The sequence below is a fragment of the Pleurodeles waltl genome, chromosome 7, assembly GCF_031143425.1.
Source record: "Pleurodeles waltl isolate 20211129_DDA chromosome 7, aPleWal1.hap1.20221129, whole genome shotgun sequence".
Classification (NCBI taxonomy): Eukaryota; Metazoa; Chordata; class Amphibia; order Caudata; family Salamandridae; genus Pleurodeles; species Pleurodeles waltl.
In genome coordinates this window covers 939,243,707-939,268,390 of record NC_090446.1, presented here as the reverse complement: position 1 = coordinate 939,268,390, position 24,684 = coordinate 939,243,707, and positions in this window count along the sequence as shown.

Genomic DNA, 24,684 nt, shown 5'->3' with positions numbered 1-24,684 from the left:
GGTTGGCAATAGAACTGGGGGTGGTGGACAAATATGGTGCTGTAGTATGTTCCGATGGGTCCATCACCACTAAGGAGTGGCCACTGGAGGAATAATCTGATGATGATGTAGAACTGGTCCCCTCCGTGGAATTCCCCTCACCTACTGGGCCACTGAGTCCCTCTGTGTCGGTGGTATCTAGGTCCTGTGGCCAGATGCTTCCCGACTCTGCTGTGTCCTATCTCCTTTACTTGCCTGGACTGATGATGCAAATACAAAGAGAAACAGGGTCCCCACATGTCCCTGATCATACCTGAACAACAGCTGTGATTAGCAAACATTGCCGTAATTGTTAAATATGCCCCAGCAACAAACTGCACCTAAGTAGCCCCAACATGTACCATACCATATGCATGCCATCTGAATGGCCAATAGTTGCCCAAAGGAAAATCAGGATCTCAGACAACTACAATTGCATGGATGAAGTTGTGCAATAACAGTAACTGTTGAACAAGTAGGAGACCACATCACATTCAATGCTTTGACTCGTGGAGCATATCTCAGTTACCTGTTGTCATGCGATAGTAGCCCAATACCAAGTTAATTCCCACAGATCCCACACAAGGTCATGCAGACATTTATTTATCCCATGTACAATAATACAACAATAAGAAATGATGCTCCCAGAACATGCCATGTTGCTGAAAACAGTACAGTACTCTTGAGAAGATGTCATTGAAATACTTATGTCGCACTGGAAACATCCACAATCCACACTTCACCACGAGAAATTTGTCACAATGGTGTCATGGAGGAAGTACTAGTGTTGCTCTGATAGGTCACACACTTGGCACGATGATGTACACTGTAAACATGTGCAAATTTTCAGGGAGATATTTCCCTAAAATCCACAAATAATGAATCAGCAAGCCCCAGGGAAATCACCACTAATGTCTAGCACCCTTTTTAATTACATACTCTGATTGCATCAGTAGAAGCCATTAATCCTTTGTACGTTGGGAAGACAAAGATTTGTATGTACCTGTAGGACACCCTCAACATGTTGCCCAATGGGAAGCTACATCACTGTCTCTATTTTGGTCCTGCAAACCCTGATGTCTGTGGATTAATGGTTGTACCCAAAAAAGCGATTTCAACATAACTGCAAGACAATCCATGATGCATGCTAATAGTTGGGTAAAAAAACCTTACCCATTACAGATGAGCAGTGCACTTTGATACATAATGCCACATCAATGGCCTGGAAATGCACATTGTGGTTAAAAAATGCAGTCATACACATCTTGTCCCTCATTGCTGCTGCAGTTGTACATGCCAAATGACATGCAATGATGGCAGAGGGTATATGTAAGCCAAATAAATGGTGACTCACTCCTGTCTGTGGCACCACATCAAATGTACTCCCATTGCAAATGTGATATTCCAAACACAGGTTGGTATGCATATATATGTAGACCATGCATGAAACAGCGGCGCACACATTTTGTCAAATGAGAAAGGAACACATACTAACATTAAGGCACAGGGAATGTTCACAGCCATCAATGTACACAGCCATATGTTGTCCACAAGAGCAAATTGTTTTTGGGTTGTACCCAGTCGTGTCCTAGGTAACTGGGCCAATACGTATGACACCTCAGTATGCACCACATTACGTATCTACACAAACAGTCACTCATCTACTGTGCCACACATGGCACATCCCTAATCGTCAGGGGGAGATGTCAGAGCCTAACACGTTAACACGGCAATGTGACAGGTAAGATTATGCCCTGTACTCACCCCCTTGTGGCTGCTGTGCTCCGCTCAAATGCCCATCAAGGTCTCAGTATGCCACAGCGAGGATCTTGACATTAGGTGGGGTCATGGTCCAATGTGTGCCCCGCCCAAGTTGGGAGGACAGCCCCAGCTGGTCCTCCGCGATCTGCCGGGCCCAGCATCTCAGGTCCTCCCACCTCTTGCAACAGTGGGAACTCTGCCAGCTGTGGAGCCCCAGGGTCCGCACCTTCCAGGCAATGGCTCTCCATATCTCCTTCTTCTGATGGGCGTTGACCTGCATGGATGCAAGAGACAAATCAAGAAATGACAATCACACGTTTTCACAAAAATGGTTGTCACTCACATGCCAGAAAAACCAAGCTAGAACTTTTCAATTTGTTAACACACCACAAGTGTAAAACACACACGCTAATAAGTACAGGGATATAACTACACACTTGTGTATGCATCTGCAGATTAACTCAATACCCTGCTCATAGCCTACATTAACAAAGCAGGCCAGCTCACATCAGGTAGCTCATGCTCCAGGAACATGTACTGTGATGTGAGCCACAATGAACACTGCACACATATGTGGCTTCTGAGGGGTAAATTCCTGAGGCCTGACTGGAACAACACATTCACACAGATTGACTCACTGCATACAGTCCCTACAGGCAACTGCCAAAGTACAGACTTCTCCCTTACACTTGAATGGAGCTGGCATGGTGGGTACAAAAAGTGTTTTCCTTGTGCATGTGTGGACATATGGCCTACCATATGCAGATTCATACCACTTCAGGGGGTGGGTTCTGTGGACAGGTTCCTGTACTACATAACACTCTTTTGGACATATTTGTCGATCCCACTGAGATGGCATCCAAAATACAAAGGTATGCATTGTATCATTTCTGCTGTGTGACCAAGCTACTGAGCCACATCTCATGGCCTCAAGGACTCAACACACTGTCTGCACTGTGGGACTGTCATTTATGCAATGCGTCTGTACAGGACAAATATGGCCTATGTGAAGGTGACAGCCGAGCTGTGGGAGTAAGGAACCTGTCATGAGTCTAAGACACACATTGACAATGAAGCAAAATGCACATGTGAACTAGATGAATGATTTACCTTGGTACCCATTCCTAATCTAGTCAAAGGAATGAGGCATTCAGGGCACGTTTGCCACTAGAGCCTCATATTGGCCATAATGACAGGATCTGCTGGTGAGAGAATGGCCACAGTGCCGCAGTTGCATAGCCACAGTGACTCTAACACAGCCTGGACTATGTCCCATATTCTGCAGGCCGAGCCTACAGAACCTACCTGACACTCCATTTCCATCACTTCCATGCATGACAGTACCTCATGTGGCCATCAGCGATTTGGCATGTGGTGTGTGTGATAACCTGAAGGGCAGAGTGAGTCAGGATATACCTTCAAGACTACAGTTTGACAAGGCCAGATGGTGGGTAAAGATCTGTGGTGCTATACATCTTGCTTACAAGATCTTCAAATAATTATACAAAATGCATACACACCTCATGCCGTCATGCACTTACATGTTGTCTAACATTTACAAACATTGTAAAGAAAAAGATGGCAGTGGGTGGCAGTAAAGTCTCCTTAGCTAGTTATGTGCATCAAGGAGGATCTAGGACTCCAAAAACCTCACACAACACAATGTGACTGAATGTAACATATTTTACTAGCCACCAATACCTGCACCATGTATATCCCATTGATGGCACAAAGACTGCAACAAAAGGCACACAAGAAGTCTAACTGGGACGCAGGGGCACATTGTAGCCAGTGAGGAGGGAAAGGATGGTGTTTAAGAGTATCATTTGTGGCTCTGAGATTCTTACCTGCTCCTCTAGTAAGCAGTGGAGCTGCTCATACAGGGGTAGAACCACTCCAGCTCCTCTGGAGAGAAGGCAGGGGCCGTATCACCTGCTGGATGTGGTGTTGTATAGCTATTTTAGTCATATTTTATACACTTTATTTTAGGTACTTAGGCCTGTAGCTGTGCACTTTCACCTAGATACATTTTCTTCAGCATGGTTTTATTTTTTTAGCAAGAGCCACTTTTGCGGATCTGTTTTATTATTCCTATTGCATTGTCTTTTCACCTAGGAAAACATTGTGTTCTTAGCAGTGGCTCTGTGTTCTTTCCAAGGCCACAGTCAGATAGGATTGCTGACAAAAATGGTACACTGTATCTCCAACATTCACAGAAAGCGGGGACTATTTCTTAGAATGTTAGCTGTTTTATTATAGGAGCACCCCCTTGTTCCAAGCACGTTTGTGGGAGATTCTATCCAGATGACCACGACTGTATGCTGATTGCTTCGCTACATCTACCTGCTTAGACTGCTGAACCCCTGATCCATAAGGGGACAGTGTCTTTCTAGACTACAGGCGTCTTCTCCAGGCATGAAGGATGATGTTCTCCCAGGGGGAAACCCAAAGGGCAGATTAGGCTTAGTATGCTGTGCTCATACTTAGCGTAGGCAGAAGGATTATAGATCCATCCCCACTTTTGATAGTATGGTAGTACGGTTTTTGTGTTTTACACTTCTAGTCACATACTTGCTTTTATTTTGTTTTATCATCCTAGTTATTGCTATACATACGCTTTTATCTAAGATGCTGTTATTTCAATAAATGCTTATTGAACTATATTCTGCCTCTGTTGTCTTTGCATGAGTGAGATTTTTGGTAACTGAGAGAAAGGCATGTGATCTGATTAACCACGATTCCCTGAGGAGTCTATCTTGCCATATGCCCACTTGCCACAATCTCGGCCAGAGATAAGGCGCTGCTAGTTAGCTGGAAACCCCAGATTAGTCCAACAGGTGTCACATGGTGTGGATTTGTACTCAGTACCTGCAATCCATTTGATCCTACTGCCCAAATCCAGTAGCCTCATTATCATTATATGAACCTACGCAACAGTGGCATGATTGCTCCCAGAGGTGGCACACAGCAGCTGAGGTTGTGGTAGTGTTGCTGGCAGCAGTGTCAGGAGTCAAGTGAGTAAACCTGCACAATATGGCGGTCACGTCCGCCACATACACGGTCATCACCGCCGGCGCACACAGCCATTGGACTGCGACAGCCACAGGCAACAACGTTAGCATATGGCTGTGTCCGCTACTGTAGCAACCACCTACTGCCCTGATGACTTCCGCTGGCAGTCGCAGGAGGTTCCTAATGTCCAGTGGAGTAGGTCAGACATCTGCCAGTTTGGTGGCCTGAAATGCTGTTTTTGGCTTTATAAACTGGATCACACCTACAATATATGTTTAGTTGCTTTACAAGCATCCTTATTCTGTCTTGTCATGGCTCTACTCAACCACCATTGTAGTTTGTTGCTGGGCACAGATGGCATTTAATAGCGGTGCACAGGCCAGCACTACAGACGGTCCTTTTGGCGGTCGGAATATACAGTCACATTTGGAGGGCCAATTGTGTAGCACACCTTTGAGTTTCATCCATATCCATGTTGTGGATACATGTATTGAAAACCATGAGGTGTAGTTGCCAGCTGGGCTGTGTACTGTGTGTCATGTCTATCCAGTCAGAAATGCTTTGTCACATGATATTGTTGGCATGCATCATGTATGTTGCTGGGGACACAATGACTAATGTTGCAAATCATGTCTTACCACACATAGGTACCCCGGGAGAAGGAGGATGCAACAACCTTCTGTCTACCGTCCACTGCCAGACCTTCAGACCATGGATGAACACCATGTCATACTGCTCTACTGTCTGAATAGGCAAACATTAGTGGACTTATGTCGTTAGTTGGAGCGAGATCTGATGCCAACTATTAGTTATCTAACCAGCATACCATCCATTGTACAAGTCATGTCCGTATTGCACTTCCTAGCCGCAGGGTCCTTCCACCATACAGTGGCCCTATCTGCTGGTATGTCCCAACCTATGTTCAGTCTGGAGTTGAAGGATTTCCTCCCAGCAATGGTGAAACACATTGCCAGCTATATCAGGTTCCCGACGTGAGAATTTAGCCAATGGGAAGGCTGACCTTTATGGTTTTGGCCACCTCCCACATGTGGTGGGGGCCATTGATGGCATACGTGTTGGTGCCACCACATGCCACTGGACAAGTCTATTGCGACAGAAAGAACACCCATACCATTATTGTGCAGGTTGTCTGTCTAGAGGATCTATACATCTCACATGTCTGTGCCCTGGTTCAGCACATCATTCCTTCATAACGCGGAACAGCACCATACCCCAGCTGATGTCACAACTGCACCCAGAGAGGGCCTGACTGGTTGGTAAGTCACATCTGTCCTGATTGTGTGTGTGCAATGTCAGGAGCTACAATCACGAAGTGAAGGACTTATTGTTGCACTTATGTCCCATTCCTTGACAGGAGACTCCACATATCCAAACTGTCCTTGGTTGTTGACGCCGTTGAGGAATCCAACTACCTCAGGGGAAGTCCGCTTCAGTGAGGCCCAAGGAAGAACATGGATGCCAGTGGAGGGGGCTTTTGGGCTCCTAAAGGGCAGATACCTCTTTGTGGACCGGACTGGTGGAGCCCTCCTCCAGGTATCTGATGCTTTTCCGACATACAGAATGGGCACAGACTGTTCCAGGTAATGTAGGTCACAAAAAGTAAAGTCCGATATTGCGACTCAGAAATTGCGAGTCGATGCGACTTGCAATTTCCGAGTCGCAATATCGGATGCAGAACGGTGTCTCAGACACCGTCTGCGACTCGCTATGGGGTCGCAAAGACCCACCTCAGAGTCCCTGCACTCACAGGGATGGTGGCCTGCTGAAGTCAGCAGACCTCCATGTTTGTGACTGCTTTTTAAATAAAGCAGTTTTTTTTCTCCATTTTGCAGCCCGGTTGCAAAATGAAAATAATTATGAAACCATTTGGTTTCTTTTTTTCAGTGTAGGCAGTGGTCCATTGGACCACTGCCTGCTCTGAAAAAACCTTTTTGCCCACATTCACAAAGCGGAAGGGGTCTCATGGGGACCACTTCCCTTTTGCGAATAAGTTACCACCAGTGTGACACTGGTGGTAACTGAAAATTGCTTTGCGACTGCATTCGCGGTCACAAAGCAATTCTGAATTGCGATGCAAGTCGCAAATAGGAAGGGAACACCCGGTACCGACTCGCAATTTGTGAATGAGCATCGTGTTAGGCTGTTTGCATGGCGCAAACTGCGATTTTTGCAGTTTGCACCATGAAAACGGCTTCCTACATCTGGCCCAAAGTTTGGATGCATGAGACCTGTACCAAGACAGTTGGCTCAGTGTTTGGTTGGAGATACAGAAGTACCCATTGCACTCATTCCAACGACCACGGAAGCACCGCCAACAGGCTGGCGGTGCTTCCCGGGCTATTCCGACCGCGGCGGTAAAGCCGCGGTCAGAAAAGGGGAACCAGCGGTTTCCCACCGGTTTACTCCTGGCCCAGGGAATCCTCCATGGCGGCGCTGCTTGCAGCGCCGCCATGGGGATTCCGACCCCCTTCCCGCCATCCTGTTCCTGGCGGTTTTTACCGCCAGGAACAGGATGGCGGGAACGGATGTCGTGGGGCCCCTGGGGGCCCCACAAAGATTTTCAGTGTCTGCTTTGTAGACACTGAAAATCGCGACGGGTGCCACTGCATCCGTCGCACCCCTGCAAATCCGCCGGCTCCATTCGGAGCCGGCTTCCTCTTTGCAGGGGCTTTCCCGCTGGGCCGGCTGGCGATCTTTTGGAGATTGCCCGCCAGCCCAGCGGGAAAGTTAGAATGACCGCCGTGCGGTCATTTGGCGGTTTCCGCCCGGCGGGTGGCGCCCGCCACCCGCCGGGGTCAGAATGACCCCTTATGTGTCTTGTGGTGGGCCTGTTGCATCATTTCTGTCACCATGTGGTCTGAAAATATGTATTCCTAGCTTTTGTTCAGGTCATTTTTCCTTCACATTGGCTAAACACTCTTTGTATGACCTGTATCTAGCTGTAGATGTGTTTCATCGTTTAAGGCCACAGTCCTGTGCCACTACACTGACATATGTATGTGTCATACCACCATATGCATGGGAATTGGATTATGATGGGCCAGTGATCAGGGACTGTTGTACTGCCATCTGCCTGTACCTTGGATTATGTGATGTTTAATTACTTTGGTGTGGTATGTGATAAGGCCCAAGCTGCGGACATCAAACACTTCAATGTTTGCCTATCCTACAGGACAATGTCTGACAAAGCCCTTCCTTCCACGGTCTGGGGGTCTGTAACTTGAAATGTATACTTTGACTCAATATGAGTCACACAATCTTGTTCCTAAGAGTCCAGACATATTGAGTACACTGGAATACAATTTCTGGTTTGATTAGACACTTGTACTGATGTGCTGGTGTGTAATGTATGTAATCCTGAGCTGGACACTGTGTACCTGTAACATATCCCTGCTTGCACGCGTAGCTTGTGTCTTCATCGTGTGGTTCACATGGTCTTACATCTCTACATAACGAAATGTGAAAATTACGCAAGCAGACAATGAGTTTTTGATGAGTGAATTTATTACAATGCTAATTCTGAAAATAAAATTTGGACAGGTAGAAACAAAAGATATAAAGTGAAGGGGTCAGTCATGGTGAATGAAATCATTGGAGTAGATGCCACACCACTGGGAGTCCAAAGTACTCCTCCCATTGGAACTGGTATGTGGCTGAGGATCAGTCAACAGACTGAATGTGTAGCACACAAAGGAGGTCCTTTAGGAAGAGGTCACTTGCTGGCAGTAGTGGGTGTCTTGCCATCTGCTCCTCCTGGATTCCTTGCTGGACATCCCTGCTTGCAAGGGGGTGAGGGGAATCTCCTGCTACAGATGCAGGGGTGTCTGGGGCTAGTTCTTCCTCTGGCAGGGCCTCCCTTCCGGTGGATGTAAAGCAGGAACAACAAAGTTGTTTAAAAACTCCCTCTCCCACTCATCGTGGCTTTGCTTTCACATCCCCATGAAAGCCAACATCAGGGATGGAGCATAATGAAGGGGAAACAAAACAACACCAAAACATATAGGGATCAATCACGCAGAAAGTGACACATAACTATTAAAACTTTCTCATGGGTATACAGTCCTAATCTTTATTCCAGGATACCTTTGATAGGATTAAAAATAAACTCATGGTGGTGACGATAGGGCTCAATCACTCATTCACCCCAAATTATCTGTTTTCAAGTCAACATCTTTCGGCCGTATCCATTGCCCATAAGGGTCAGTCGGCCTTCCTCAGGACATTAGGGCCCATATTTAAACCTTTTAACGCAAACCAGCACCGGCTAGTTTCCAGCATCCAAAAAATGACGCACATGGAGGAAATGTGACGTCCGCGGGCTCGGGCGTCAAAGTTTAAATATGGTGCACGGTTTGTGCCGAATTTGCGTACAAATTTTTGACGCACATTCAGCGCAAACAGAGTATAAACATGCCCCTAGATTACCTGTGCCATATCCCATACCTCTTGTCATATGATCTCAGTGACCGGATTGTAGACAAGTGAACAAAGGTCTGGTGTTTGGAATCAGAGAAACAGTGTCCCCTGAGAGTTGCAGCCAGGTTATTCCCTCTACTTCACACACTTGACAAATAGTATCCTCCCAGGTAAGCACACTTCATTTGTGGTTTACAAAACAATGGTATTTGGACAAGAGAACACTGGACTGGCGAGTGGAGTAACAGTAAGAGAGCCTCCTGGCCTCAGCAGTCATGTCACTCCCTGTACTGCACATACTATACAAATGTGATCTCCCTAGGTGAGTACACTTCATCTATGGTTTACTAAACAATGGTATTTGGACATGAGAACACTGGACTGGTGGTTGGATTTACAGACACAGGGCCTTCATGGCCTTAGCAGCCAGGTCACTCCCTCTACTTCCCACACTTGACAAATGGTATCCTCCTAGGTGAGTGAAGTTCATTTGTCATTTGCCAAACAGGGGTCTTTGGACAAGCGCATACTGCTCTGGTGCTTGGATTTAGTGAAACAGTGCCTCCTCGGAGCTGCAGTCCGGTCACTCTCTTCAGTACAAACAGTATAAAAATGTTCTCCCCTCAGGTGAGTAGACTTAATTTGAGAGTTCACTTACATGTATTGGGGGAAGTGACCACTGGGCTTTGTGTTGGATGTAGTGAAACAGAGCCTCCTGGGAGACGTAGTCTGGTCACTCTCTCTAGTACACACACTATACAAACATTATGCTCCCAGGTGAGTACACTTCAATTGAGAATTACCAAACAGGGGTATTTGGACAAGTGTACACTGGGCTGGTGGTTGGATTTACAGACACGGGGCCTTCCTGGCCTTAGCAGTCAGGTCACTCCCTCTACTTCCCACACTTGGCAAATATTATCCTCCCAGGTGAGTACACTTCAATTGAACGTTACCAAGCAGGGGGTCTTTTGACAAGTGAACACTGGTCTGATATTTGGAGTTGCTGAAACAGTGCCTCCTGGGAGTTGCAATCAGGTAACTCTCTGTACTACACACACTACAAATGTTTTGCATTACATATCTGTATGCAGACTGTATTTGGGTTTGGGCATACATTTACCTGTTGAGACATACCATGATTCCTGGGATGGTTTTTTGATATTGAAAGACATACAGGCACCAATTGGACATATGGCATGTGATGGGCCTTGGTAGCTGTGATATTGGGTCCAATAATAGAGAGTGACAGTGTTAACACTCAGATATTCTGAGCATTGATGTTGGTTAAGTACATGAACAAGACAGTGTCAAAAGCTGAGCTGTGAACATGCAGGACATTACATTTTTGTGACAGTGTTTGTGTTGTGACTTACCAGATTCCACTACCCCAGGTATTCCTCTCAAGACCTGAGGATGCAGGATAGCCAAGACCTTCTCCTTCCAGGGAAAGAGAAGTATGGGGCACTGGCAGGGCCACCGCCAGTCATCTTGGCCTGCAGCTGGTGCCTGGAGCCCAGGGAACAGACCTTGCCCCTAAGGTCGTTCCGCCTCTTCCTGATGTCCTCCTTTATGTGCAGGGTAGTGCCTACAGCATTGTCTCTGTTGACTATACTGTCCCGTTTCGAGTTTGCTCTTGAGAGGAGTGTTCTGGACTTGTGCTCTAAACTACTGTGGCTCTATTCTTATGATTTCATCCACCATGACTCAACTTATCTGCTGAAAAACGTGGATTTTTCGACCGTGACATGGTGAAATAAAAAGAGAAATGGGTGACAGTGACTTACTAAACAGGGGAAGTGCTAAAGTGTGTGCAGGATGTTCTATGGGATGGTGAAAAAGAAGGGTGTGTCATCTATGAAATGTTTTGGAAATAAGGGGCTCTGGCTTCTCTGTTTTGCACTGGAAATGCAAAGGATTGTGGTCTGTGAAGGGGTGTGTTTTATAGTGTCCTTTGCAGGTGTATCCACTGTGGCAATGTGTGTCAGCTCTGTTTTTATCAAATTCATCCAATGTGCAGCTGTCTCTTACTTTGCTGATGGCGAACCGCTGTTGTTCAGGCCACCTTTGGCTGACCAACACGAAGGGTCCGCCACTTCTACTGTGTGCTTTTAATATGCTCGAAGGTTGGCCAGGGTGCTGTCGCCGCTGGAGGTCGGACTGCCTATTTCCCGGCTGCTGCCCGGCTGGCGGTCTGCCTTTTTTGCTTGGCGGTCAATCGTCCTGCCTGTGTAACTTGTAATAGGGTGGTCTGAAAGACCGCCAGCATGGCGGTCTTTTCAGGGCTGCCAACATGGCAGTCTGACCACCAAACTCGTAATGAGGCCCTTAGTCTTTTCACCAGGAGCCACCCATTAAGATTAAAAAAAATATTTTGCACTTTGTTTTTACACCAGGAGCTAATTTAGGATTATTAATTTACTATATAATATTATTCTCTTAAGGAGGCAACCTTTTTGATTTAGAACTCAAATATTACTGCAATGATTTTTCATAAGAGAAGTCAGTGGAGTCATACTGACATATAAGTATTGTTGTGAGAAGTGTATGGTATGGAATTATTGATAATAATAATCATATGATTACCAAGGAAATAAATTAATTCATTGTGAAAATATCCCTGGTCTCTGTTTCTCTCTCTTGTCCTCTTCCCTTTCCCCGAGTCTAATGCTGATCAACATGGTAATAGCATCATATTGGTTGTGAGATTGTAAATAGAAGAACGAGGGTATGTAGTGGGGCCTGAAAAGTACAAAGAATGAAATGGGGGATTGTGAGAAGACTAGAGGGGACGATACATAAATATGGTGATAAATACTGACAGAAGGGTAGGAAGAGATGAAAAATTAGTTGTGATAACCAGTGTGGTAACACTTTTAAGAACTTCACTTTGTAACATGTGCTAGCAGTGTACGTGCAAAGGTTTACTAATGAGCTTGGATGATGCTCTCCCTTTGTAAGCACAACCGTCCAGTGGTGTATGAATTTCCAAGTTTGTTTTCATTTAGTAGTGGCACCAAAGATAGGGAGGCCTAAGAGGTCTCTTAACCACCTGGCGCTTGTCTGGGGGCCTTTGACACTCCAAAAGGAGAGAGGCCTGTTGGCCCTCTGCCCTTCATCTGAAGAACAATTTACTTACTTTCGGTAATGCCTTATCTGGTAGAGACACAGACTGGCCGCAGACTCCTTATCTTAGAATTCTCCCCCAGGTGTCAGACTGGATCTGGAAACTTTTCTTCAGCACTACCTCTGCGTGTCGGTAGAGGGCGTTGAGCGACTCCACAGTGATGTCGTCCCCGGACATGATGTCAGCAGAGTACACATATTCCCTCCTCCGACGCACTGACGTCAGTTTCTTCTTTTCTGCGCAGAAATCCGGTGTTCGTAGTACCTCCGGCCCTTTGGCCTCTTCCACCCGACGTGGGGTATTTTGTTTAAAATAACTTCTCTCACAATAAATAGTGTATACGCCTTCTGGTTCAAGACATGTGGTTCTTGTTCCCTGCAGATGTCGGCCACGGACCCTCATTCTATCTGTTTGTGATGTCTGGGATCTCATCATGACCCCAACGCCTGCCACGCCTGCCATCTTCTGAAGCCTTTGAGGGAGCGTCGTATGAAGCTCCTTGCGGCACGGGTGGACTGGTTCTCTTCGCACCGGCGTCATGGTCCAGGAGAGCTCCAGGAGTAGTCCTTGAATGGTTCTGTCAATCTCAGTTGCACCTTTGACGTCTCCAGGTAGGTCTTCCAGGCACCTGCACGCTCTTTAGCGTCTCCGACTCTGTGTTCTCCTCCAGTGTAGTCTGCGCCTGTGTCGACCCCATCCCTTCCACTGTTTCCCGGCGCCGGGGTGACTATGGACAAAATGCGACGTTATTATTTGTTCCTTCATTCTATGTTTGGTCCTTCCCCTCCCTCTGCAGCGCCCTCAGGCCCTATGGAGGTGGTGAGTGTTTTGGAAGGGTCTTTCCTGGCGGTTTCTATCTCGGTGCCTGCTCACGGTCTCGAATCAGAGTCCGGAGTCGGATCGGCCTGGCGCACAGCCTTGTGCAACCTCTGTCGCCTTTGCCTGATCCTCTTCCCACGACGTCCCACTCGGCGCCGTTGGCCCCGTCGACTCTGGTCGACGTGCCTATATGGATATCTCCAGAGTCGGATGACGCAGCTTCTGAGGTAGCTTCCCCTGCTCGACACCAACGCCAGGAGCGGCGATGGGGACTTTACATGGGGATTCTGTGCTGGGTCCATTTTGGGACCCCCTTGCACTTCCTCCTGCTCCCCTTCTTAGGCCCATTCCAAGTTCATCTACGGATTGGGTGTTTGATTTGGGACATGCTAGTGGTCTAGACGTCCTACGGTGAAATTGTCTACTGAACCCTTGTTATCTTTTACCCCAGATCAATCTGACACCAAACCAGCTCTGTCTTTTTGCCAGGCTCTTTACAACATCCTTCTAGGTGTCTGGACTCAGCCTTCACTGGTCCTACATTGGATCATTCTGTTTCGCACAGGCATCGTCCGGCACAGGCAGACCCTTTGTGTCTTTGCCACCACCCTACCCCTTGGGGGTTTGTTACTCAAACTACTTTGGGCAGGGACTCTCAGCAGCTGGCCCGCTTTTCCAATGCTCTTTGGGACCCTATAGAATGCTTACTCCCATCGCTTTCTGATGAGGTTTGCCCTGATTTTATGTCTTTGACCAGGGATGGTCAACTGGCTGCTCGCCTTGAAGTTCGCTCCGGTATGGATTCTACCGATTCCACTGGCCGGATCATGGCTGCTTCTGTTGCCATACGACGCAGGGCTTGGATAGCGGCTTCTAATTTCTCATCTCCAGTGAGAGATGCTCTACTTGATATGCCATTTGATGGCAAGTCGCTTTTTGGGGTGCATACAGATTCTGCCTTGCGTTCTTTCTGTGATTCTCATTGTGGGTCTAATGGCCTTCCTCTTCTATTGCAGGTCCTCATATGTTGCGACTTTCCGGGGACTGTCATGTTCCTCTCAAGTGAGGGCATTCTCACCCCTTGTCTATTGTACTGGTGTTTGTTTCTTTAGTTGAGTCGTTTTTGACTCATTTTTGTGTTGCGCCTTTGTCATCCACGTTGGATTTTGTTGCGCTTCCTTTGGTGCGCACAGCGCCTTTCTTTTCTGTTGCTCCTTTCAGCAGAGCAGTGGTCCCACAGTATTTCTTGAGCCTCGGCTGGTGCAGCCTTCTTTGTTCATGGGGTTGCTTCCGCTGTCATAACAGTATGGTCCTCTGATGGTTTCTTGGTGAGTTTCATCTCTCCTTTTGTTTCCCATAGTCGAGGCTTCACCAGGCTTGGTGTGTCTCTGCTTTTGAGACAGGCAGAGTGCCCTTTTCTTGAGTATGTAAAGTGTGGGATCATTATTTCCCCCTCACTTTTCCTGTGTTTTTAACCTTGACCGGGTCCTCGCTCGTTTATTAAACATTCTCTTACATTGCAGTGGTACAAGAGCCAATTTTATTTTGCATCTCTCCAGTTGTTTCCTAGTAACCTAAGATTTTTGGTACTGAGATACATACAATTTTAATGGCTAGATGGTCCCGTGTAGGACCCCGTCAGACATTGCAGTGCCAGCCTGACGTGGAGCAGAGCCCGATGATGATGCATGAGGGCCACTGCTTCTGTATTAGTGTATGCCTGTGAGAGGTGTTTGAATACCCTCCTTTTTTTGGAACAGTGCACTCATTATTTTCATACTGTGTATTGGGAGAACGTGCACTGGACCAGTCCCCCTCTCTTTTTTCATGTTCTTGACACCTTGCCTGTTTCCTGTCTTTTATCCTTGGCATAAGCAGTAATGGTCTTCCCATGTCTTTTCCCGTCCTCCGAGACCTATTCCCAGACCCTCACTCCTTTTGACCTTTGTCTGTTCACGGGTCTCACATGCCATATTTCCCTTCCCCCTTCTATGCTTTGCGGGGTGCCATAATTGGTGTCCTTGTAAAGTTATCGAGCTCTAGCAGGGTGGCTACGTCTACTGTTTTGGTGTAGTAGGCTATCACTCTCCAGGGGTTTGCATCTCGCCACCGCTCTTCCATTTTAGTATGCTCCTTCCGTTGGACTCTGTGCTTCATACTGCACAGTTCTTTGCCTTGCTTATTCGGACTCTAATTTTCCTGTTGGCTTGTTTTTTCGCCTACATTTTTGCTCTGTGATCATAGTAGAGCGTCTGCTCCTTTCACCTTGGCATTCCAGTTCTCCTTCCGTGCTCTCTCTCTCTCTCTCTCTCTTTCATCTTCTCTCATTACCCTGCCTGGTGTTTGTCTATACACTTTGCACTTGCGCAAGGCCTTCTTGGTCTTTCCCAATTTTTGTGTTCTATTTGCGCTTGGTGCTGTTTCTCTGCACCGTCTGAGCCCCACCATCCGGTCTTCATTCGCTTCTCTGACTGGAGTTCTTTCTCCTTCTGCCTGTGAGTTTGTTGTATGTCACAGTTGTGCTAGTTTTTCTACTTTGCTTCTTTTCCACATTTATTTCACGTATCTGTGTGTCGTTCTGGTCTCCCTAACGGGGTTTCCTTTCCTCCTCCTGCTGGTTTGTTCCTAGTATACCTCCCCCTCAGGTGGAGTTACTGCCTCACCTTAGGGGGAGGTTTTTCCTACCGAGCCCTACCTTTGCTTTACCCCAGTGGTTTTGCAATTCACTTGTCTAGTATACGTCGTTTCTATTTTTCCCTCACCACTCTGTCTTGAGCCTGGTTCTTCCTCCGTGTTACTGGGTTGTTCTTGCGAGACTAGTGTGGTCCGTTTGCGTCCCTCCACCAGTGGTTGGGATTGCTTGGGTATCCTATTCTAAGATAAGGAATCTGTGGCTAGTTGTCTCTATCAGATGAACAAGTTACCTACCTTTGGTAACCCCTTATCTGGTAGAGACAAAGACTAGCCGCAGATTCCTTATCGACCCACCCATCCTCCCCGCTTGCGAACTGTGTACTCTTCAGTCTCGCTTACGTTGATTTTGGGTGTTTTGTTGTTCTGCTATGTCTCAGGACATCTCTTTCTCTTCTGGTTGGCATATACACTTTTGACTGTTTTTCTATTCCATTGCCAGTTTCGCTGTGGCTCAGCATTGGTCTGCGGCTTCAAGTCACCGAAGAAACTGAGGTCAGCGCATCGGAGGAGGGAATATATGGTCTCGCTGACATCATGTCTGGGGACGACGTTGCTGCTGAGTCGCTCGACACTCTCTACCGACGCACAGAGGTACTGCTGAAGAAAAGTTTCCTGATCCAGTCTGATGCATGGGGGAGAATTCTAAGATAAGGAATCTGTGGCTAGTCTGTGTCTCTACCAGATAAGGCGTTACTAAAGATAAGTAAATTGTTCTTCAGGTGAAGGGCAGGGGGCCAACAGGCCTCTCTCCTTTTGGAGTGTCAAAGGCCCCCAGACAATCGCCAGGTGGTTAAGAGAACCTCTTAGCCCTCCCCATCTTTGGTGCCACTACTAAATGAAAACAAATTTGGAAATTCATACACCACTGGACTGTTGTCCCTACAAAGGGAGAGCATCATCCAAGCTCATTAGTAAACCTTTGCACGTACACTGCTAGCACATGTTACAAAGTAAAGTTCTTAAAAGTGTTGCTTAAGAGCAGGAGCAGCTAGCAGGACAGGGGCAGGGTTGGGTGCAGGGGAGAGGGGCACGGGAGAAAATTTATTAAAAAAATGTTTTTTAAAGCAATTACCTGCTCTGTTTCCGCGCCGCTCCTCTCCTGTCGCTGCTGAAGGCACAGGCTCCCAGCCTGCACTGCGGCTAATCCTGATGCTGCTCAGAGTAGGATTGGCTGGAAGCACCCAGTCAGGGAGCTCCCAGGCAGATGGGAGTCTGTGGAGGCTAGAGAGAGCCCTCTGCGCATGTGTGTTTGGCTGGTCCGAGACGGCCAGCCAAACACACATGCGCTCTGAGGGGAGTGCACCCCCCTCTGCTCGTCACCGCCAATGCCCCGCCCCTTTCACAAGGAAAGGATAATAAACACAGTTTATTATCCTTCTCCTGTGAAGGGATTTGCAGCGGTTGCTGCTGGTGGAGGGGGGGTGATTCTCCTCCACCCAAACAGAGGAGCTGCGTCTGCGTAAGAGTATTTATTTGAGCAGCAATCATAGTGGGCAGGAAGTGATCTACTGGCACACGGATATGGAAAGGTTATTGATGACTTAGAACAAATATTATCAGTAGAGGTGGGCGAGCCACTGAATGCTCGAACCAGATGCCTCAAGTTTCTCTTGATCGACGCCTCTCAGGGGTAATAAGCCCTATTAAAACAAAATGAATGGGATTAACAGAAAATGTTTATGGTATGAATTTATTAACATATGAGCGTACTATGATTGTGACATACATGAAGAACTTATGATTATAAGTCGATTGCATAACGGATTATATGGAGTGAGAAATATATAAGTATTTGATAGATTAATGCAGTCTATCGAGCAGGATCATGATACTATAAGATGGCCGCCATTGTCAGAGCGATAATGTTGGGATTTGTGTGAATGTCCGTCATTTGTGTCTTATGTGATTTAAAGATGTATATTGCACACCCACTCCATCAGTGACCAAGGCTACGGCAGAAACGCATTGGAGGGAAGATTTATTTCTTCCAAATCATTTTTTTTTAACTTAAAGCACTTTGGAAGTGTCCTAGCCTTCCTTGATTGAAGAGGAAAAACTGCATATATTTATGGGCTTTCCAGGACCGACCAGGACCACTGTGGTACAGATCCGCATTCCGGACTCTGTGTCGAGTATATCTGTGTATATATATATATATATATATATATATATATATATATATATATATACACACACAGACATATATATATATATATATATATATATATATATATATATATATATATATATATACACACACAGACATATATGTATGTTTGCATGTATGTATATATGTATGTGTAGAGGCACACAATTACAAGGCTATACATAAACTGGGACAGGCCAGACAGAGACTAAAGGCTTTAGCCCTACTTTTATTTCTGGCCCAATTTGCCTCAGTGACGCCATCACTGAATTCATCACCCCACTCGTCATTGAATACGAGCACTATGTCTTCCTGGGAGACCTCACCTTCCACCTGGACGACTCCACTGACACCAACTCCACCGACCTCCTAGAAACATTAGACAACATCAGCCTCAAGCAACTGGTCACAGACCCCACGTACAAAGCAGGACACATGCTGGAGCCTATCTTCACGTCCAGCAATAGAATTAGATAGAACTACACCTCTGAACTCACCTGGTCGGACCACTCCATCGTACACTTCACCCTCGCCGAACCGCCCAGCACCGCCCCCAACTGCCACAGCAGCCCCTTCTGCAGCTGAACCAAGGCCACTCAACAACAATGGACCAACGTTCTCACCACCCCACAGCCCAACATCACCACCAACTTGTGTACAGAACGTGAACGACTGGATCACCAGCACTGCCTCAAAAAATAGCACAAGGCCCCCTCAAAAGATTAGGAGAGAATACCCAGGTAAATACAAACCAAAATTAATTAATGTGGGTGCACATACCTCATAAAATAGTTTGCATCACATTTTCTGGAAACCATAAATGGAACAAAAAAATGCATATTAAATATAGATCAAGGGATATACATTCATTATGAACATATAAAAAATATCTGTTATTTACAAATACTTCGAAAAGTTAAAGAATTAAATAAATAGTAGTATTCTGACAAAATTACTGAAGGTCCAAAAAGAAAAAAATCTACTCCGACTCCATCATTCATAAAGGGCAGCAAACAACCACAACCCCATTCATAAAAAACTTCTTAAGTAGAAAACAATAAACGTGAATGATAATAACTAAAGAAATAAGAATCAGAATATACAATTCTAAGAAACAGAATAGAATGAACTATACCAGACACTAATTCAATCGTCACGACCAATATTGAATGCACAGAAAAATATAATAATAAGGCTTGGAAATCAAACTAGTTATACTGAACTCTAAAATGTAAATAGGGTACTAGTTCATCCTTCTATGTTTTTAATGGTCAAACTACACTGGCACAATCCACTCTCTATGCCTAGCACCAGCACTGCCGCCCATGTTGCTCCAACCAAACCAGCCAAAACTCATAAACCCGTCAAACAAGCCAGCTAGTGCACCCCAGAACTCAACACATCAAAACGCAGGTGCAAACAACTGGAAAGAAGATGTTGCATCAGCAGTAAAACACCAACTGAGCCACCTTCAACTTAGCCCTCAATGACTACCAGCGCCAGATCAAAGCCGCAAAAAAGGAGGCCTTGGCCCACTGGATTGAGACCAGCATCAACTGAACCAAATTGCTCTTTACCATCATCAGAGAGTTCACCCACCCATTAACATCCAAAAACTCTATCTGCTCCTCAGAAGAACCCTGCAATGCCCTCACTGACCACTTCTACAAGACAGAAACCATCTATAGAAACTTTAATCCCTAACCCTCCGACCTCCTTGGAATCCCATCAACACCAACGCCAACCACCAGCTCACCACATGGGAACAACTCAGGACACCAAACACAACCACACTTATGAACTCCATCCACTCAGGAGCACCCACCGACCCCTGCCCTCACCTGATTTTCAACCCTGGAAGAGAGAAGATCGGTCACCAGCTCACCACCATCCGCAACGCCTCGTTAACCACAGCCACCTTTCCGGAAGCCTGGAAACACGTCCAATCTCTGTGCTCCCATTGGCCGCCAAAGCCCCGGAGAAGGACATCAACCTCCAACTCACAAAGCACCTGGAAAGAAACAACCTACTGCACCCTTGGGATCACAGATGATGCTCTCAGATGGATGGCATCTTTTCTCACAGGGCAAAACCAAAGAGTCCACCCCCCATCACCTCGCAAGCTAAGAACATCATCTGCAGCATCCCCCAAGGCTCATCCAGCAGCCCAGACCTCTTCAACGTCTAAATGACACCACTCACAGACATCGTAATATCACACAACATTAATATCATCTCCTATGCCGATGATACGCAGCTCGTCCTCTCACTCTCAGCAGACCCCTCCTTGACAACGACCAACTTCCACAACTGTATGAAGAACATATCAGCCTGGATGATGAACAACTGCCTGAAGCTCAACATGAACAATACTCAAGTTCTAATCTTTGTCAGACACACATCCCTCTGGAAAGGTTCCTGGTGGCTGACCCACCCCCATGCCAAAAGACACGCCTGCAGCCTCTGCATCATCCTTGAAAGTGAACTCGCCATGAAACATCAGGTCAATGGTCAATCGCTGACCCACATCAGGAAAGGGCTCAAGGCCTGGCTCTTCAACTGATAACAGCAACAAGCACCAGGATACCCTCTTGCAAGACAATCCGCGCTTTACAAGGATGGCCTGATTGATTGATTGATTGATTGATGGCCTTTCCTGGTTTTTGTTTTTCAAAATCTGGTCACTCTATGAGATGCTCCTGTGACATTCCACAGCTTCCAAGTCAAGGAAAAAGTTATGAGAGCAGCCCAAGGAAGTCGGTAGCTTCACTGTACAAGCTACAGCAGCTGGATGTCAACAGTTAATGCCCAAGACAGACAAATAAGAGGAAAAGAACCATTAACGTTGGGTATGAAGCCCGAAATAAACTTCATCATACCTCTAGCAAAGCACAGATTCTGGGCATCCGAATGGTGGAGAGGCAGGCAAAGCCAAGCTCGGTGGGAACAGGGGCAGTGACATGACAAAGAGGTGTTTAAAGGGCCAGAAGTGGAAAAGAGGTAGGAGCAGGGAGCTATACAGACACTTCCCATATGTAAGATGTAAGAATGGTGAAATCCTGCTGTCAACTTGGGGATAGATGGCTTACACAGGACCTTATTATCAAAAACAATGGTCCTTAGTAATGATGATTACAATACAAAATACGAATGGCAATTTGATATTTCCAGAAAAATAAATGCACAAACATAACATAGTTATGCAGTGAGTCTAGGTGCAAAAAATGGCCTAGTGGCCTCCTTCCTCTTGGACAGTGGGGCTTCTCCTGGCGGGGAGCCAAGCATGTGCGATAAGTTTGTTGTCTGACCCCTAATTCTGGACTGGGTGCTTACCCGGGACAGTGCCGACATGGGACCCGCCAACCTTGCTGGCATCATGCTGATAGGCAAGGGTACAACGCTGTGCACATATCGACAAGATTGCGGTACTGGTGGTGAGCCTCTTGGTGCCACCCTCAGAGCACTTGGGCGAGCACCAGCTTGAACTCACTGATGTGTCAGGTATCCTCCAAGCCATTCAGGTCTCTGAGGAAGCAGAGGAGAAGTAGGTCGGAGAAGTGGGGATGGATGTGGTGCTCCTATGACAGCACCTTCAGAACGTTGATGGTAAGGTGTCCAAGGCCGAGGAACAAATCTCCCACCTGAAAGATGAGATGGCCAACCGCAAGAAATCGGTGGCTATGCTTACTACCACCTCTCAGACTCTTGAGGCCAGAGCCGAGGATGCCAAAAACAGGTCTTGTTGTAATAAACTCCAATTTGTAGGATTTCCTCAAGGGGCCGAAGCCTCAGGCTTGGAGCATTTCCCTCAATGCCTGGCTTAAATCCTGGATTCTGGAGGACACCCTCTCACCATAGTTCGTTGTAGAGAAGCCATACAGGGCCTCACTTAGCACCCACCCACTAGTGCCTCCCCACCCTCATGATTGCACAGATCCTTAATTACTATGATAGGAATGTGATCCTCTGGGAGGCCTACAAGAAAAAGTACTTTTTATTTTGACTCAAATCACATCATTATTTTCCCTGACTACAGTAAGATGTCCAGACTCAGTGCAAATCCTTCAACACAGTTAAAGCCTAATTGAAGGCTCTCACCTTGCCCTATATGCTGATCTATCCAGCCAAACAAACTGATTTGCGACTACAGCACCCACTTCTTTACGAACTCTGAAGAGGCTTTGAAGTGGGCTGCTGAGTGCCACCAGCTCGAGCATCATGATCTGCCACCTTTTCACCAGGAAGACCAGAAACTTTCACTGCCTCAGTGGTCTGGACTACTGGGGGCCAAGATTTCCCTGAGGTCTTGTGGGAGCTGAAGGTACCAGAGGAATTCACCTGTTTCCTCTAGGACTGAATGAGGGTCCCGGTCCAGAGCTCAATGACTTCGCCCTCTGGAGCAGCACCCGCCCCCTTCAGGGGACCTACAGGAGGATGCCCCTGTTAGGGACTTAAGGGGGTGTCTTCCCTCCCGTCTTTTCTTTTTCTGTCTTCTGTGGGGGGTGGGTGGCTGGGTTGAGATGATCCAAGGGCCTTCTCTCTGACCCACCGTCGATTGGCTTTCTGTAGGAGAAAGTCCACCTCTAATGCCTGTTATGTTCCTGGGACTATGTTGGGGCGTCAGATGCTTTTAGGGTGGAATTGTGGGGAGATTCTTTTGTTGCACACACTATGTGATGCGCATGCCTGCAGTCACCTTTCCCCCATCATGCTTTGCCAAGAAGCCTCTTGTCACTCCCAATGTACAGATGCTACATTCATACCCCATCTCTTTTGCCATGGCTATGGCCCGCTTCCAGGTTATGACTCTGAATGTCAATGGTCTGCTAGACCGGATCAAGCACGCTGCTTTCATTGGCTATGCTGAGAGAACATGCCCGGCAGCTTTGATGCTGCAAGAGACTCATCTCATGGGCACCAACTGTCCCTTCTTGTGTAGGCTCAGCTTTGATAAGGCCTACCATGTGAAAATGTCAGGGACTCTAGAGGTGTAGCTATCCTTCTACATAGATCATTCCCCTTGGTGGTGTCTTGGAAGATCTTGGACCAGCAGGACAGTTATGTGGGAAGGGAGGGCTCGCTGTACGGGAAATCTGCCAATCTCCTCTGTATATACGTACTGCCTCTCCTGCTGCCACAGACCCTCAGGATACTTATGGGAGCTATGTCATAGTTCCTCAAGGGGCTACTATTCTCAGATGGGACTTTAACGCAACACCCAGTCCTGATCTGGACATTTTGGGCCCTGTGGCAGGTCACCGACATAGTGGAGCCCAATAGTTGGGCTCCTAGATGGAGTCCATGAATCTCTTCAATGCCTGGCAAACACAGCATGCTACAGACTGGGAGTACACACACATATGGCGAGCTCAACTAAGACCCTTTTGAGAATCAACCTTCTTCTTCTACCAGCCACTGATATACTTCACTTTACAGCAATATATGTAGGCTCCCTAGGGGATTTCTGATCACCCTCTGGTGCTCGTCTGCTTTGGAACTACGGCCCAGTCTAGACATTAGGTGTGGCGTCTTAATGCTGGGTACTTCAAGGATGAGTGGTTCAGAGAACACCTCTTAATGGAAATTGACTTCTATTTCGAGACCAACTTAGGCTCACTTGCCTCTACTGGCTCCCTGGGGATGGCTAGCAAGGCATGATTAGGAGATTTGCTAAATCTTACCATCATAGGGCACAATGGCTTAGGTGGGAGGAGCTTGCGCACCTTGAATTCCACATCCTCACTCTTGAAAAACACTGTTCCGCTGGGGCCCCTGAGGAGCTTTACCTGGCAGCTCAAGATTGATGAGCTTTATTGCACCAACTAGCACTTGACGAGGAGAGGCAGTCCTGGCAGGTGTCCACCCAGAGGGTCTACGATCAAAGCAACAAGAACAGGAAACTCCTCTATTGGCTTGCAGTGGGTGGGATGAAATTGTGTATAATCCCAGGCGTTAAAGATGTGGCGGGCAGCTGCCTTACTGGTGCTGAGGAAATGGCAAAAACATTGCCCTCTACTACCAGGCTCTTTCCCACAGCCACCCTCAACCCAAGCCGGAACGGGTCAGTCCGCTTCTGCATGATGTGGCCCTGACCAGGCTTAAGCTGCAGCCCTATAGTCTGCTATCTTGACTGATGAAGAGGAGGCAGCCATACAGAAACTGAACACTGGCCGGAAACTCGGAACAGACGTGTTCTCTGTGGAATGATATCAGTGCTTCGGTTCCATGCTTACAACTCACTTGGTGAATCTGTACTCTGAATCTGAGCAGCGGGTACCTTTCCCCTGGGATTGGATGTGGCCACCATAGTGGTCTTCCCTAAAAAGGTGCACATGGCCAATACCCAAGGCTCTCAGTGGCCCATTTCGCTAATTAATGTGGAGCTCAAGATTTTGGTGAAAAGACTGTGTGGGTGATGCCTCACCTTGTCACTGCTGATCAATGCAACTTCATGCCCCACTGCAGTACCTGCTATTGCACCTGCAGAGTCAATGTCGTGCTCACCCGCCGCCACAAGATTACAAACCCACAGCACTGCTACTGGGGAATTTCGAAAAGGTGTTCAACATGGTAGATGGGGTTTACTTAGACCAAGTTTCACACCACATGGGCTTCTGTCCAAAATACAGACGGTATGTCAGCCTCCCTATAAGGAACCTGCTACCCAGGT